The sequence below is a fragment of the Triturus cristatus genome, chromosome 11 (assembly GCF_964204655.1).
Source record: "Triturus cristatus chromosome 11, aTriCri1.1, whole genome shotgun sequence".
NCBI lineage: Eukaryota > Metazoa > Chordata > Amphibia > Caudata > Salamandridae > Triturus > Triturus cristatus.
The window spans coordinates 143,488,360-143,502,349 of NC_140594.1; the positions used below are offsets into that span (position 1 = coordinate 143,488,360).

The 13,990-nt window shown below is 42.0% G+C and overlaps 1 long non-coding RNA gene across 1 annotated transcript; it reads right to left on the reverse strand.

Moving 5' to 3' along the window:
- Positions 1–9,357: 9,357 nt before the first annotated feature.
- Positions 9,358–9,749, reverse strand: LOC146783754 (uncharacterized). Its single transcript, XR_014970506.1, has 3 exons — positions 9,716–9,749; positions 9,531–9,626; positions 9,358–9,438 (listed from the first exon to the last, which is right to left on the reverse strand). It is a non-coding gene; the product is annotated as an uncharacterized LOC146783754 (long non-coding RNA).
- Positions 9,750–13,990: the final 4,241 nt, after the last annotated feature.

Genomic DNA, 13,990 nt, shown 5'->3' on the forward strand with positions numbered 1-13,990 from the left:
TTGCTGTTTCCCCCTATCTCTAGACTGTCATACTCCTGGAGGCTTAGGGATACCCTCCTACACAGCCCAAAGTCATTACCCGCCTCACAAAGACACTAGAGGACTTTCTAGCCATAAACGATACTCAAGACACTTCACTTGTCTCCCTCTGGGAAACCCTCAAACTAGTTGCACGGGGTGAATTCATAGCCCTAGCGGACCGCAGATAATAGGGCGCACGCGGAGAAGAGAGACGACCTTTCCAAGCAGGTGCTCGAGCTAGAAGGAATCCAGAACGGGAGCCCCTCGTATTTGAAGGAAACTCAAAGCAGCCAGGGCACAATTAGCCAGCTTTTATTTAGAAAGAGGGGAATTTGACTCCTTACATCTGAAACATGTGTTTTATGCTGTGAGGGACAAATGTGGTCGCTTACTGGCTCATAAGCTGCAAGTACAAAGACAAGCAGCGACCGTTCCACTCATTCTCTCTGATGAGGGCATTGAGCATACGTGGGGTATAGATGTAGCGAACGTCTTCTGCTATTTTATGCTAAGTTGTATACTGCGCAGTCTTTGCCCATCCATAACCCCTCCAACTACTGTCAGGGCATGTCACACACCAAGCAAACGGCCAACCAGGTAGCGGCCCTTGACAGCCCCATCTGAATCGAGGATGTTATCTTGGCCATAGCTCGACTTCAACTCCTCGAATCCCCCGGCCCTGAGGGTTTTACCACCCTTTTTTACAAAACCTTTTGCTCACTTGTAGCCCCACTACTGGTGCGACTTTTCAATGCCATCGACAGCTCCAGGGAGCTACCGCCCACCATGCTTCTGGCATCAGTAGCAGTCCTGCCCAAGCCCGGTAAAGATGCTAGACGCTGTGCCTCCTATAGGCCAATACCTCTCTTGAACATTGACTTCAAGATCCTCACAGGGAACCTTGCGACTAGACTGGGGCCAATGATGCTGGGCTTGATAGACCCAGATCAAGCTGGATTTGTTGCGACACGACAATATGACGGCTAATGCATCTCTTAGATAAATCCCACCGACAATCAGAGGAGCGTGTTTTCCTGTCAATAGATGCCGAGGCCTTTGACAGGGTCCATTGGCCCTTTCTGGAGGCCGTTTTGGAGAGGTTTGGCTTGGGGCGTCGCTGTCGCCAATGGGTTTTCTGCGGCTACAGCAGCCCCTCGGCCACAGTCAGGGTCAATGGCTTTGCTTCGGCCCCTTTCCCAATAACCCGGGGAACGCGGCAGGGCTGCCCGCTTTCCATTTTATTGTTCACTCATTACATGGAGCCTTTGGCCCAGCGGGTCCGGGAGAACCAGGATATTCGGGGGATTCTGTTCGGGGGGAACGGCACACCATTAGCCTCATGCGAATGATGACGTTGCCACGCTAGAGTCCCCTCACATCTCCGTCCCGGCGTTTCTGTCCGAACTAGATGCATTCGCAGCAGCATCTGGATTAAAGGTCAATATGACCAAATCCCAAGCACCGGGCTTCTCGCTGACGCTGGCCACTGTTACTGCTCTGACCCAAGCGTGCCGTATTCGGTGGGATCAAAAGGCCATGCCCTATCTGGAGATCTCTCTGGCTTAATCCATTGCAGAGACAACGTCTTTGAACTATTCCCGATTGCTGCAACAGACGAGAAAGGAGCTCAGACGTTGGCGGCCGTTCAATCTCTCGTGGTTGGATAGGATTGCAGTTCTCAAAATGAGCATACTCCCTAAAATCCTCTATCTCTTTCAAACCCTCCCAGTGAACCCCCCCCCCCCCCCCTTCTTATGGGCGGACATGCAGTCGCAAATCAACAGGGCCCTGGGTTTTTGACCACACGAGGAAGGAGGTTTGGGATTCCTGATTTAGATCGCTATTACAAAGCGACGCAGTTGCGGACTCTCTTGGAATGGGCTCAGACAGAATCTGAAAATAGCTGGCTCTTCATGGAACGTGCACTAGCAAAGAAGGCCCTCTGGAATGTCCCATTTTTTTGCAAGGCCTCCAGGCCTTCTGGGCTGTACGGCTCCCCTGTGGCTCGTGCCACCTTGAAAGCCTGGGATGCTACCGCGCTCCGCAGCGGGCTGACAACTTTACCCTCACCTTTCACCCCTTTTACGGAGAACCCGGATTTCTCACCTGGCCTTGATTGGCAGGCATTTCACCGGTGGGACGTAGCTGGCTGCCGGTCGGTGGGGCACTTTTTTGACCTCGATGGCCTCTGTTCCTTTGAGGCCTTTAAGTCAGACTCTTGCATGCACGAAATGGAACGCTACCTTTACTTACAAATATGACACTGGGTCCTGCAACCCAAATCCGCACAGGAGCAGGGAGATTTCTCACTCGGTACGAGCGCTGGCTGCTGTCAAAACAATCTACAAAGCGACTAATCACAGAACTCAACCACATCCTGCGTCCTCCGGAACCGGCCTCTAAGTCCGCGGGCCAAAAGCGGAGGGAGGCTGAACTAGGGCGGACCCTGATGCCAAAAGAATGGTGTGACATCTACCATAGAGCCCGACACTCAGCGCGTAACACATCTAGCATTGAAACAGCTACCAAAATCATGACCTATTGGTATCTTACGCCCTCTAGACTCCATAAGAGCGACCCTGATCGCTCCTCTACCTGCTAGAGAGGTTGTGACGTGGAAGGCACTCGCTTGCACCTACTTTGGGACTGCCCTAATCTCACTGCCTATTGGTTGCAAGTGCTGGACGAGATTGATAGTCATTTTGACACCACACTCCTGTGCTTTCCTGCATATGTGGTCCTGGGAGTGTCCGATAGGCTCACCTTTCCTCTAGGGGTGGGCGGAAGTCGCGCTACGCGAAACTCTGCAAAACGGTAAAAAATCTCCGTGAACACGCAGAAATTCCACGGACACGTGGAATTGCTTGTTCGCAATGCTTTTTTCCTGTTTGCGATCGCTGTTTGCATGCTCGGGGGGAAATATCTTGCGAACACGCATTTTGAGAATGCGAACAGGCAAAAAATTCTGCGAAGCCGTGGAACGCAGAATTTTGGGCAATTCCGCGTTCTTTGCGGAATGCGAAATTACCCAAATTCCGCAAATTCCGTGAGCGGAACGGAGTTTACCGACCAGGCCTACTTTCCTCTCAAGTCCCGTAAGGGCAAGCAAATGGGTATAGCACTAGGGGTCACTCTACAGAACATATTGACACACTGGGGCACAGATACTACGCCGGCGATACAGGGATGGCTACACCGCCTTTGGTACATCCTTGGCATGGAGCGCATTTCCTTTTCGCTGCAGGGTGATGGGGCTTCTTTTGCTGATATATGGCGACCCTTCATATCCACTGAGTTCCGTGAATTATCCTGCCCGAAATACTTAAGGCTTCTCCGCCTGCCTGCGCTGAGCCACAGTGCAGACTAATGTCACTATTAAATCCGACAGGGGCCAATCCAGACTTTCGCTTTCCTGCTTAAGCACGCTCAACGGGGGAGGAGACAGGAGGGGGGAGGGGGGTCAGTGCAGGAAGCGGGGTTTAGGAGTCTTTTTGTGTTTTTGTTCCTCCTTGATGCTATGTGCAGCGATATGACAGTTATCGGCCTATGTTACAGGCCTCGATATCCATTGCATCTGGTTGTTGATAAATCAATAAAAAGATTTCAAACTAAAATATGTGCTGCATAAAGCAGTATTTGGGCACATACTTTCAAGATATCCCCCAGGCTCACGTGGGGAAGGTTGGACCTTGTTAGCAGACTATGAATAACAGAAATATGTCATAAGTACTGTAGGAAATTAGTTTTTTCTGTACAGTCAACCCAGGTTTTTTGCTGTTCTCTGGACCCTAGTTTTGCTGGTATCAGCACTCTGTGGCCTGTGATACTGTGAATCAGTTCCACAGAGGTTGTGCTTTGGCCCTAAAATGGGATTGGTAAAATTGGTCTCTCCCAATTTTATTTATCTGTCCTATAAGACCAATGTAGATGGAACAAAAAATGCACAGATGGGATGGAAGTTAAACATCATATGTGGGCTGAAGCATTTATTTGCGCTATCCACATACATGACTAAAATATGCGTTTGCCAGAAGCACTATTGTGCTCTAGGTAAATTGCATTTTAAATGCACAGTAGTAATACATGGCAGGGAAAAGTGCCTTTGCCATGTTGCAAAAGCCAATTTCTATATTGATTAGTGACCCCTTCTAAATTGTGCCTTGTAGGCCCACAGGGCGGTATTATATGAAAATAGGGCACATTACATATTCTGGTTAGTATACACTCACAGTGAAATATAACCCCAAAGATATTTCACTGTGTAGGCCTTGCTAGAGGTTTCTCTGTACAGGCCTAAATGGGATTAAAATCTTTTTTTTCTATCTCCACTGAGAAAAATGCTAGAAAAATGATTCAAAGTATATCTTTTTTATTTTCAAAATCTCATTTAATGGTGATGTACAATTTTTGATGATATATGTAGGAAAGGAGGAGCGTTCATTAAAATGAATGAGCGGCTCAGGAGCTGTTGGTGGGACTGTCTGGTGGCAGATGGCTTCTGCAACCTTTAAACATGGTTTCCTGGGTAGTTTTACAGTCAGGCAAACAGGAAGTGCTGCAAAGGGAGTTGGGGGTCTGCGAGGAAATCATTTGGATTGAGTGATCTAGGATATCAAACTGAACATCTTGGAGAGCCTGGCTTACAGATTCCAATCTTGATGAGTAATCTGAAATTGTGGACAAGCAAAAGACAAAGCTCACTGTGCTGGAGGAACATTGCAATTGATTTGCATCCTGACGTGTTTTCCCTGGTGCTGTAGTGCCCAGTAGGCTTAATTGCTTAAACATCTTTTCAAAGTCTGAGCTAAAAATTCGAATGCTCTTGTATTTTGCTGTCCATCGTGTTCCACTCAGCAGTTGCAGACTAGGAATAAAAGATCTTCTTTTTGGATTCTCAAGGAAAAACTTGATGATGGCTTTAACTGTGCCAATAGAATTCCATATATCAGGAACAGCATTCAGGTCATTAACAACCAAATTAAGTTTATGTGCAGCACAGTGAGCAAAAGCAGCTTTAGGATATTTTCTCTTTATTATGGCTTGAACGCTACATTCCTTTTCTGCCATTGTAGAGCATTCATCATATCCCTGGCCATGGTGTTTTTCTAAGTTAAATCCAAATTTAGAACATGTATCCATAATCATATTTGCAATTGAGATAGCATCCATTTCTTTTAAGGTTGCAAATCCAAGGAATTCTTCTCTGATGACAGCTACGGTGCTACTTGTTGTGTCTACAAAACGTACTCCAAGTGGCATCTGTTCTTTTCCAGGTATGTCAGCACTTTCATCAGCAATGATTGAAAGTCCATTTGACCTATTGATTAAGGATACTAGATATTATCTTAATGTTTCTTCACATAATGTAATCAATTCATGTTCAACTTGAACTGATGTATAACATGCATTAACTGGTGCATTTTCCAGATGGTTCTTTAGGATCACATCTCCTGCTTCAATGCGAAATTGGTACAGACTTTGCACATTTCCGGTTGTACACGTAAAGCAATGTCATGTGTGCCACAAACTAAGATAGACAAAATTGGAAATAACTTTTTCCGATTTTCTTCAACATGCCTTTTCACAGCGTTGTCTATTTGGCAAACAATACTAGTTTCCGGTTTCTTTCTGATCTCCCAAAAGTGAGTTGCATCCACTTGTGCGTTTTTATGCCAAGACGATGAGACATGCTTGCGTGCACTTTCATGGAATTCTTTATATTTAGTGAAAGGCGTAGTTATGAATGCTCCTTGTATCCCACGATGAGCTGGCTGTGGAAAAACTGTGCAAAACCTGCAAATTGCACCTTTCAGTTGTGGAGAGTTGCTAAGCCATGGTGAATATTGATTAATCCACACATGACGGAAACAGCGTGTTCCACCTGAATCTTTTTTGAAGTCATACGTTTCTGGTGGAGTATACGTATTTATTAGAAGATTGTATTTTACATCATCTGTTAGTGTTTTGTTGAATTTAAATACAATCCAATATCATTTACAGGAACATCATCATCATGGCTAGATTCTGTTGGAGCTGAAAGTGGATCCGCAGAACTGCTTGTGCCTGGTTCTTCTGCCTCCTCCTGTTCACCATGTCTAGATTATTTTCTTGCTTCCGTAATATCAGATTCTACATCATCCAATTTTTGTTTTGAAAAATATTTTCGGACGTCCATTTCTAAAAGGTAATGGGGATCATTAAATACTCTGTTCATCACCAGGCTGGCTGTGTTGAATAAACTGAGTTGTAGATGAGCTGCAGGGAGTTAAAAATTCCCTTTAAATTTCTCCTACAAGGGGGACCGGGTTTCCTTGCATAATTATATAGGTAAAATGAGATGTGGGAACGTTAAATAACTCACCTACAATGCACTATTTATTGAATACATACAGCCCTGTATGCAGTAACAGAAAAGTTGAAAAGGGAAAGTGTGTGTGAATATATGTACACACACTGATGCACATACCTTATATATATTCAGTGCCAGATTTCACTTGTCACAGCTCCAGACTGCATGCACAACAGTTGCCCCAGCAGCACCAGATTGCACCCAAAACCTGTGCCACAGCACCACCACCAGCTTTAAACCCACAGCATTTGCCTAGTGCGCCTTGGCAGTGGCACTGGATAGTATCCACATCATTCACCAGATATAATCCCACATCACCAGATATAACCCCACCCCTCTAGATAATAAATCATATAACCCTCAGAGTCTCCATGGTGGCACAAAATAAAAACCCACTGCTTTAGCCTCATTTTTTTCTGCTCTGTCCTTCCTCTCCCCCAGTTTTTCTGACTGCTTTCGCCTTTTAAAAAAAAACTTTTCTCTTCCTCTCCACAGTTTTTCTGACTGCTTTCTCCTGCTTTTGCCCCAGGCTCAGTTGCACATTTTGCGATTACAAGCAAATCACTTAATCTCCCCATGGCTGCCTGCATTTACTTGGCTGCTTGTCCACCTCCCGCTGGTCGCTGCTTGCCCCGTTGCACAGATCCCCTCCTCCACCAACTCTATTTTTCACATTTGTTTGTGCAGTTTTATTTAGTGCCAACACCACCCAAAGGAATTGGAGTGCTTTACATAAGCATTAGTTACTTTTTCTTGGTGCAGTTTTAAAAAACGCCAACACTGCCCAAAGGTATTGGAGCTCCTTAATTAGCACTAGTTGTTTTTTCTTTATCTTTTTATTAAACATAAACAACATGCTTCCATGAAGATTGTATAATATACTCAGCAGTGGAGCAGCACATAATACATCATCATTCACAATGCAGTTTCCCAAAATCTTGACTATTCCTCATGTGACCACGGATAATCTGAAATCTGTTGCACCCTGCTGAGAGGGTCCTCTCAAGCACTTGAAAGATCTCCCCTATAGGCCATCCAAGCTCCCCAGATCTTTTCCCATTTTTGTGGGCACCCTTTGCTTTGGTACATCATTTGTTCTGCCCATTGACACCAGTCCAGATCGTTTTTCCAGCCCTCCACCGTTGGGATTTCAGCGACTCCCCACAGTCTAGCAATATTTATTTTTGCTACTACTATCGCCAGTGCGAGTCAGACTGTGGCCCTTTTGGGCCATACTATGTCTCCTGTTACACCCAGGACATGCCACCTGGCATCTACCGGCACCGTGGCGCCTACTACCGCAGACATAACCTGGGCTGGGTTCTCCCAGAAGCTTTGGATCTTAGGGCATGCCCAAAGGATATGGAAGAATGTCCCAGTTTCCTCACATCCCTGTACACATTCCGCGGACGTACAAAATCCCATACGGTATTGCACTGTCCTGGAGACGTATGACCTATGCAGAAATCAGAGCTGTATTAGGCGGAATCTCACCCTTATCGCTATTTCTCTAGAGTTTTGTAAAGCCTCTGCCCAGTTGTCATCCTCTAAGAGTCCAAGATCTGTCTCCCAGGCCTCCTGCAGTGGTCCTAGAGGGTCTGGCGTATTATTTATCAGTTTTTTGTACGTGAGTGAGATAGCCTTATCAAGCATTGGTTCAAGCAGCAGCCTATCCTCCAGGGGCCTAGTTGTGTAACTTGTTTATAGGATAAATATATACCTATAACTGAGATCAATCTTATCTTTTGGTTTCCAGAAGGTTATACACCATGCAATAGTCAAATGTGTATACGGATCTCAATTTACATTAATTTCGGAATATTTATACAGTCAGAATACAGAGAAATGAAAAATAGACAAAAGGTGTGTGAGGAACAAAATTCATTTATATCAGTGAATGGTAGTAAGGGTACATAAAAATAAGACAGTTGTATATCACAAGGGAGGCATGATTATACATCCAGTTATTACTCCACTGTACAATATATCAAACACTTTTTCAAAGATATATGATCAATTATCTAGAAAGAAGTGTGACAGTCGACGTTTCGGTCTTCATACGTGAATTTGTGAGACCATCTTCAGGACAAGAAGTTTAAAAGTTGACCCCTATAAGTTAAAAAGTATATAATGAATATATAAACTATACAAAACACACACCTAAGACAAAAAATAATAACAATTTGAATAATCATTGAATAAAGGAAAGTCAATTCTGACATTTCAGAAATGTTGTATCAGTCAATTAAACATCAAATGATTGTTGAACAAGCTAAAATGATGAAACACTTTAGTCAAAGTCAGATGGTCACTTGTATTAGGGCTCCATCTTACTAAATTATACTGTACTTTAACAATAATCGTTTAAACCATCTCGTTTCATTTCATGGTTAGACAAGGCTAACTGTTTATTCTATGTCATCACTCATAATGACACATTCAAATGACATAATCAACGAATAAAGGAAAATCAATTCTGACATTTCGCAAATGTTGTATCAGTCAATTAAGCATCTAATGATTGTTAAACAAGCTAAAATGATGAAACACTTTAGTCAAAGTCAGATGGTCACTTGTATTAGGGCTCCATCTTACTAAATAATACTGCACTTTAACAATGATCGTTTAAGCCATAAATTCATCTCGTTTCATTTCGTGGTTGGACAAAACTAACTATTTATTCTGTATCTTCACTCATAATGACAAATTCAGATGACATATTTCTAGGGAGAGAATTTGATTCGTCCTTTCCTCAAAACTTAATAGATTGTGGGTTGTTGTGAATGCCTGAGGCCCTGTTTGGATCGAATCGCGACAAAGTTTTGTAATAAGGGGGAAGTTAGTCATGGTTGCACTTAAAGCTATGAAATTGAACACATAATAATGTGAAAGACTGTTATTGAATCACCGTGATAATCCAAAAAGGTTCAATATGTATTTTAAACAAGAGAAACATCATTTAACTAATGCAAGTAATTTTACCTCGTAGTGTTTTGAATTGATTATGGAATTCGTGGATATCTTCCTTTCTTTGTATCGAGATTTAAATTAAAACCTCTCGCTTAACGCTATGTAAAGAGAAATCATATCGTAAGTCTTAAATGCTTTAGAGCGACTGAAAATGTATCTAAGCCAAAAAGGTAAAAGTATATCGAGGTACCTTTTAAATTTGGCGGTTTTTGAGAGGCAAACTGTCGAAGTCTTAAGGGTACTGTGTAGTTACACCGGCAGAAAACGTCATTCGTGTATTTAAAAACTGCAAGAGGAAAATGAGAGCATTTAGTGTGTTGTGGTTACAGTTGTTAATAACCTCACACATAGTAAGTGAAAGAAATATCAACCAACCTCGTAGTGGTCTTACTGTTGGTTCAGACAGAGTTAAGCCCAATATGAATGGCGCTGTGATCGCTTGCTGCGTAAATCGAGCAATGGGAATTGTTGTCACCGTTACGGGGCGTTTTACTTAAATCCCACGAAAATTACTGCAAAAGGAAATTGGGTAGTATTAGGTTAAGTTGTACTACTTTAGGGGCATTGAAAGCAAAGGCCAGGCGAAAACTAACAACTAACCTGGCGTGAGCACAGCAGTCATCTACGTTGAATCGCGGCATCGAGCATTGGAACTGCCGAGATCGGTTGGTCTTAAATATACATATTGTGGCGGTATAGAGATAGGACTTGTAAGTAGGTCACATGGTATGTCGGTACAGAAATCCGTGTCGGCCATGTTGGAATGGGATATTTGCATCAACAACGCTAGAATATAGTATGTTTGTCAAATTCTTTTAGTGTATCGATGGTATATTGATTATATTCTGTTTTAAACTAATTGATCCCTATAGTCGAAGTATGTAGGATAAATTATTGAGATAAACTCTTAATAGTTCTTAGACGTACTTATATCACGGAACACACACTCCAACAGTGTACCTCCAGTTAAACCTATGTGACCAAAAGTTGAAGGTAGGACAGTCATTGTATGCACAAGACGAGGTTGATTTAACCCTTAGTGACAAGGGTTGTGTATATATAAACACATATTTTATATACTATGTCACATCTTTATGATTACTGCGTCATCAAGAATTGAAATTAGGGTATTCATTATGCATACAGGACGGAGTTGGTTCGTCACATGGTAGCAAAGATTGTGTATACAGATACCTATTTGGTTCTCTATGTCCCACCTTTATGACTACTATGCCATCAATAGAATCAAAGATCGGATATTATACATTTTAGTTACAGGGTGATTGCAAGTATTTAAATTACATATATTGAAGGGCTGTTACAAGCAGAGTGTCCTTATTATCATCAGTGGTATTTAGGTTAGCAGCTGTAACATCAACAGTTTAATACACATAGATATAGATCTCAACATCGTATAAACCTGTATAGTGTTCAAAAATAGCTCACAGGTAGTTTGATCAAGTATAAAACAGTAATTATACATAAGACTAGAGCTATTTATAGATTATACGTTATAGACCAGTATCTATTACAGATAAAAGATTACATGTCGTTGGATTGTAGCTGAAGTCTAGAGACAAGCTAAAGTGTGCCATTCGGATGTTGAATTGAGACCACGGTTGATCAAATCTGTCATGCAGATCAATTTACCTTCCTTTAAGGTCAAAAGTCGGTCTACATTACTTTGTCTCTTTGAGGGTTTGATCACATCTAGTACCCACCATTTCATATCTTTATCTGAATGACCCTGTCTCTGATAATGCTCCACGAGTGGTGCATTTTCTGTGTGACATCTTATCCGAGATTGATGTTGTAGAATCCTTTTTTTGATTGGTTGAACTGTTTTGCCAATATAATGTAATTTACACGGACATTGTATGCAATAAATTACATTACAAGTATTACAATTGGAGAATGATTTAAGGGTGAGTGTAATACCGTTGATGGTACATTTTTTGATTGTTTGCGAGGTGTTACATGCTAAGCACATATTACACTTAAAATGTCCAACAATGGGGACCAGCTGTCTCATGTTGTCTACTGTGTTGTTAGGACGGTCTTCATATGCTCTAACCAGACGGTCTCTAAGGTTGGTTCCCCTTTTGAAAGAGAATAGGGGTTTTGACTGGAATTCAGGGAGATTTTTTAATAAATTCCAGTGTCGATTAATAATCTTCTTTATAGCATTAGCATGAGTTCCGAAAGTCGAGACACAAACCAGATGAGGTTGTTGTGGACGATCTTTCACAGTCAACAACATTTCTCTGTTGTTATACCATGCACGTTTCATGGATTTTTTTAAAAGTTTGGATGGGTAACCCCTGGCTTTTAATTTTTCTGTAAGTTTTTTAGCCTCAATGAAGTAGTCATTTTTAAAGGTACAGTTTCTGCGTAAACGCAAGAACTGCCCAAAAGGGAGGCCATCTTTAAGGGCTTGAGGGTGGTGACTTTGATATTCAAGCAGGGTATTTCTGGACGTTGGTTTTGTAAACAAGGTGGTATATAAATGGTTAGAAATATCATTCTTGATAGTTATATCCAGAAAGTTAATCTCCGCATTGTCAAATTCCATGGTGAATTTCAAGTGTGCATTTCTATGGTTAAGCCAGACATGGAAGGTGTTGAGTTCTTCCTTTGTGCCATGCCAAACTAAGAAGACATCATCTATATAGCGAAGCCACTTCATGATGTTAGCGGAAAAAGGGTTCGTTACATTGAATATAAATTCGTTTTCAAATACAGAGACATAGATGTTCGCAATGTCTGGGGCGTAAACAGCTCCCATCGCTACTCCTTTTCGTTGTTGATAAAAAGTATTCTGAAAAAGGAAAAAATTCTCACACAGAGAGATACGAACACATTCAATAATGAATTCTGTAGGCACTTGATGTGGTCTGGCTCTGGTGTCTAGAAGGTTGCATAGAATCTGTAGAACTTCCTCTTGAGGGATATTCGTATAGAGGCTCTCTATATCCATGGTGACCAGGTATTCATTCAAGGGATCAAATTCAAAATTTTCAACTATGTTAATCACAGCCATAGTGTCTCGGATATATGCAGGATGGTTAACAGCAAATGGTCTGATAAAGAAATCTGCATATTGGGCCAATGGCTTCAGGATGGAGTTACAACCCGAAACTATCGGGCGACCAGGTGGATTTAGAGGGTCTTTGTGCACCTTTGGGAGCAAATATATAGCAGGAACGGTCGGTGTTTTATTGACGAGGAAGGCAGATTCTTTCTCTGAGAGCCAACCACCATCAAAACCTAACTTGCTCAGTTTTGATATTTCTGTAGTAAGTCTGTTTGTGGGATTAGTTGCAAGTTTCTTGTAGTGTAGAGGGTTGGATAATTGTTTAAGAGCCTCTTCAGTATATTTGTCCTTGTCCCAGAGGACTATCCCACCGCCCTTGTCCGCGGGTTTTATCAGGACATTAGGGAGTGATTGAAGATTTTGCAATGCAACTTGTTTTTCTTTTGAAAAATTAGATTTATATTGTATCTTCTGTTTGAAGAGATTATCAATCTCAATGAGAATTGCATTCTCAAATGTTAGTATTTCCTTTTTTACCATACAGTTACTGGGGTAAAACGTTGATTTGTTTTTTAGACCTGTGACATCGTTGTCAGAACAATTTTCCTTTCCTGTGAAGAAGTTTTTTAATCTCACAGTGCGGAAGAATTTGTGGATTTCTAATTTAGTGTTGAATAGGTCATTTTTATAGGTAGGCACAAAGCTCAACCCTGAGGAAAGAACCGCAATTTCTTGTTCAGATAGGGTATGAGCCGATAGGTTGAAAATCGGTATTGTTTGGTCAGGTGCTACCATTCGTAATACTGGTTGCGTGTCTGACGGAACCCTGGTGTATATTGGTTGCGGTACCATCCTCGTTTGGAACCCCGTTGTCTCCGAGGGGGACCTGTCCCTCGGCGGTCCTGCCCTAAAAAATTCTGCCTAGAGGTAGAAGGTTGTTGATCGTAATGGCGGTAGGTTGTGTCTATAGACTGATCGCTACCAGTATCCGAATTGGTATCTGAGAAGGTAATTCTCTTCTTTGGTATTTGGGCAGAATTTTGAGGATTATAGAAATCCTTCTGTAGGTATGGATACGTTTTTTCTTTATTGTATCTTTTGATATCGTTTTGTAGTTTCTCTGTTTTTTTATGAGCGTTGAATTCCTCGAATTCTTTGATTGTTTGCTGTACCTTATCAAGGAGGAATTTACCGTTAGTAATAGCAGAGTCACCTAATATCTTTTTTTCTAGAGTTTCAATTTCTTTAGCTAGGATCTTCAGTTGTCTGATGGCAGTTTCTATACTTAAAACCATCCAAGTGCGAGAGCATTTGTTGGCAGAAAAGCTAAAGCCTGTTTTAAATTCCTCGTCGTCAGTAAAAATTATTGGAACATTTCGGATCTGGAGACCCGTTGGGATGATATTTGCATTCAAACAGTCCGTCAGAAACTTAGCATGGAGTTCTGTTCGTACTAGTTTCTTTTTAAGACGCTCGAGTTGATTAAGATCAGACTCATAAGGAAAAGAGGCGGTGAGGCCTTTATTGCCCAATAGTGAGGGGCCGCTAGCGATTTTCAATATATAATCATCAGTATAGGATAATGTCTCTGCTTCAGACATCTACGTTATTATTTT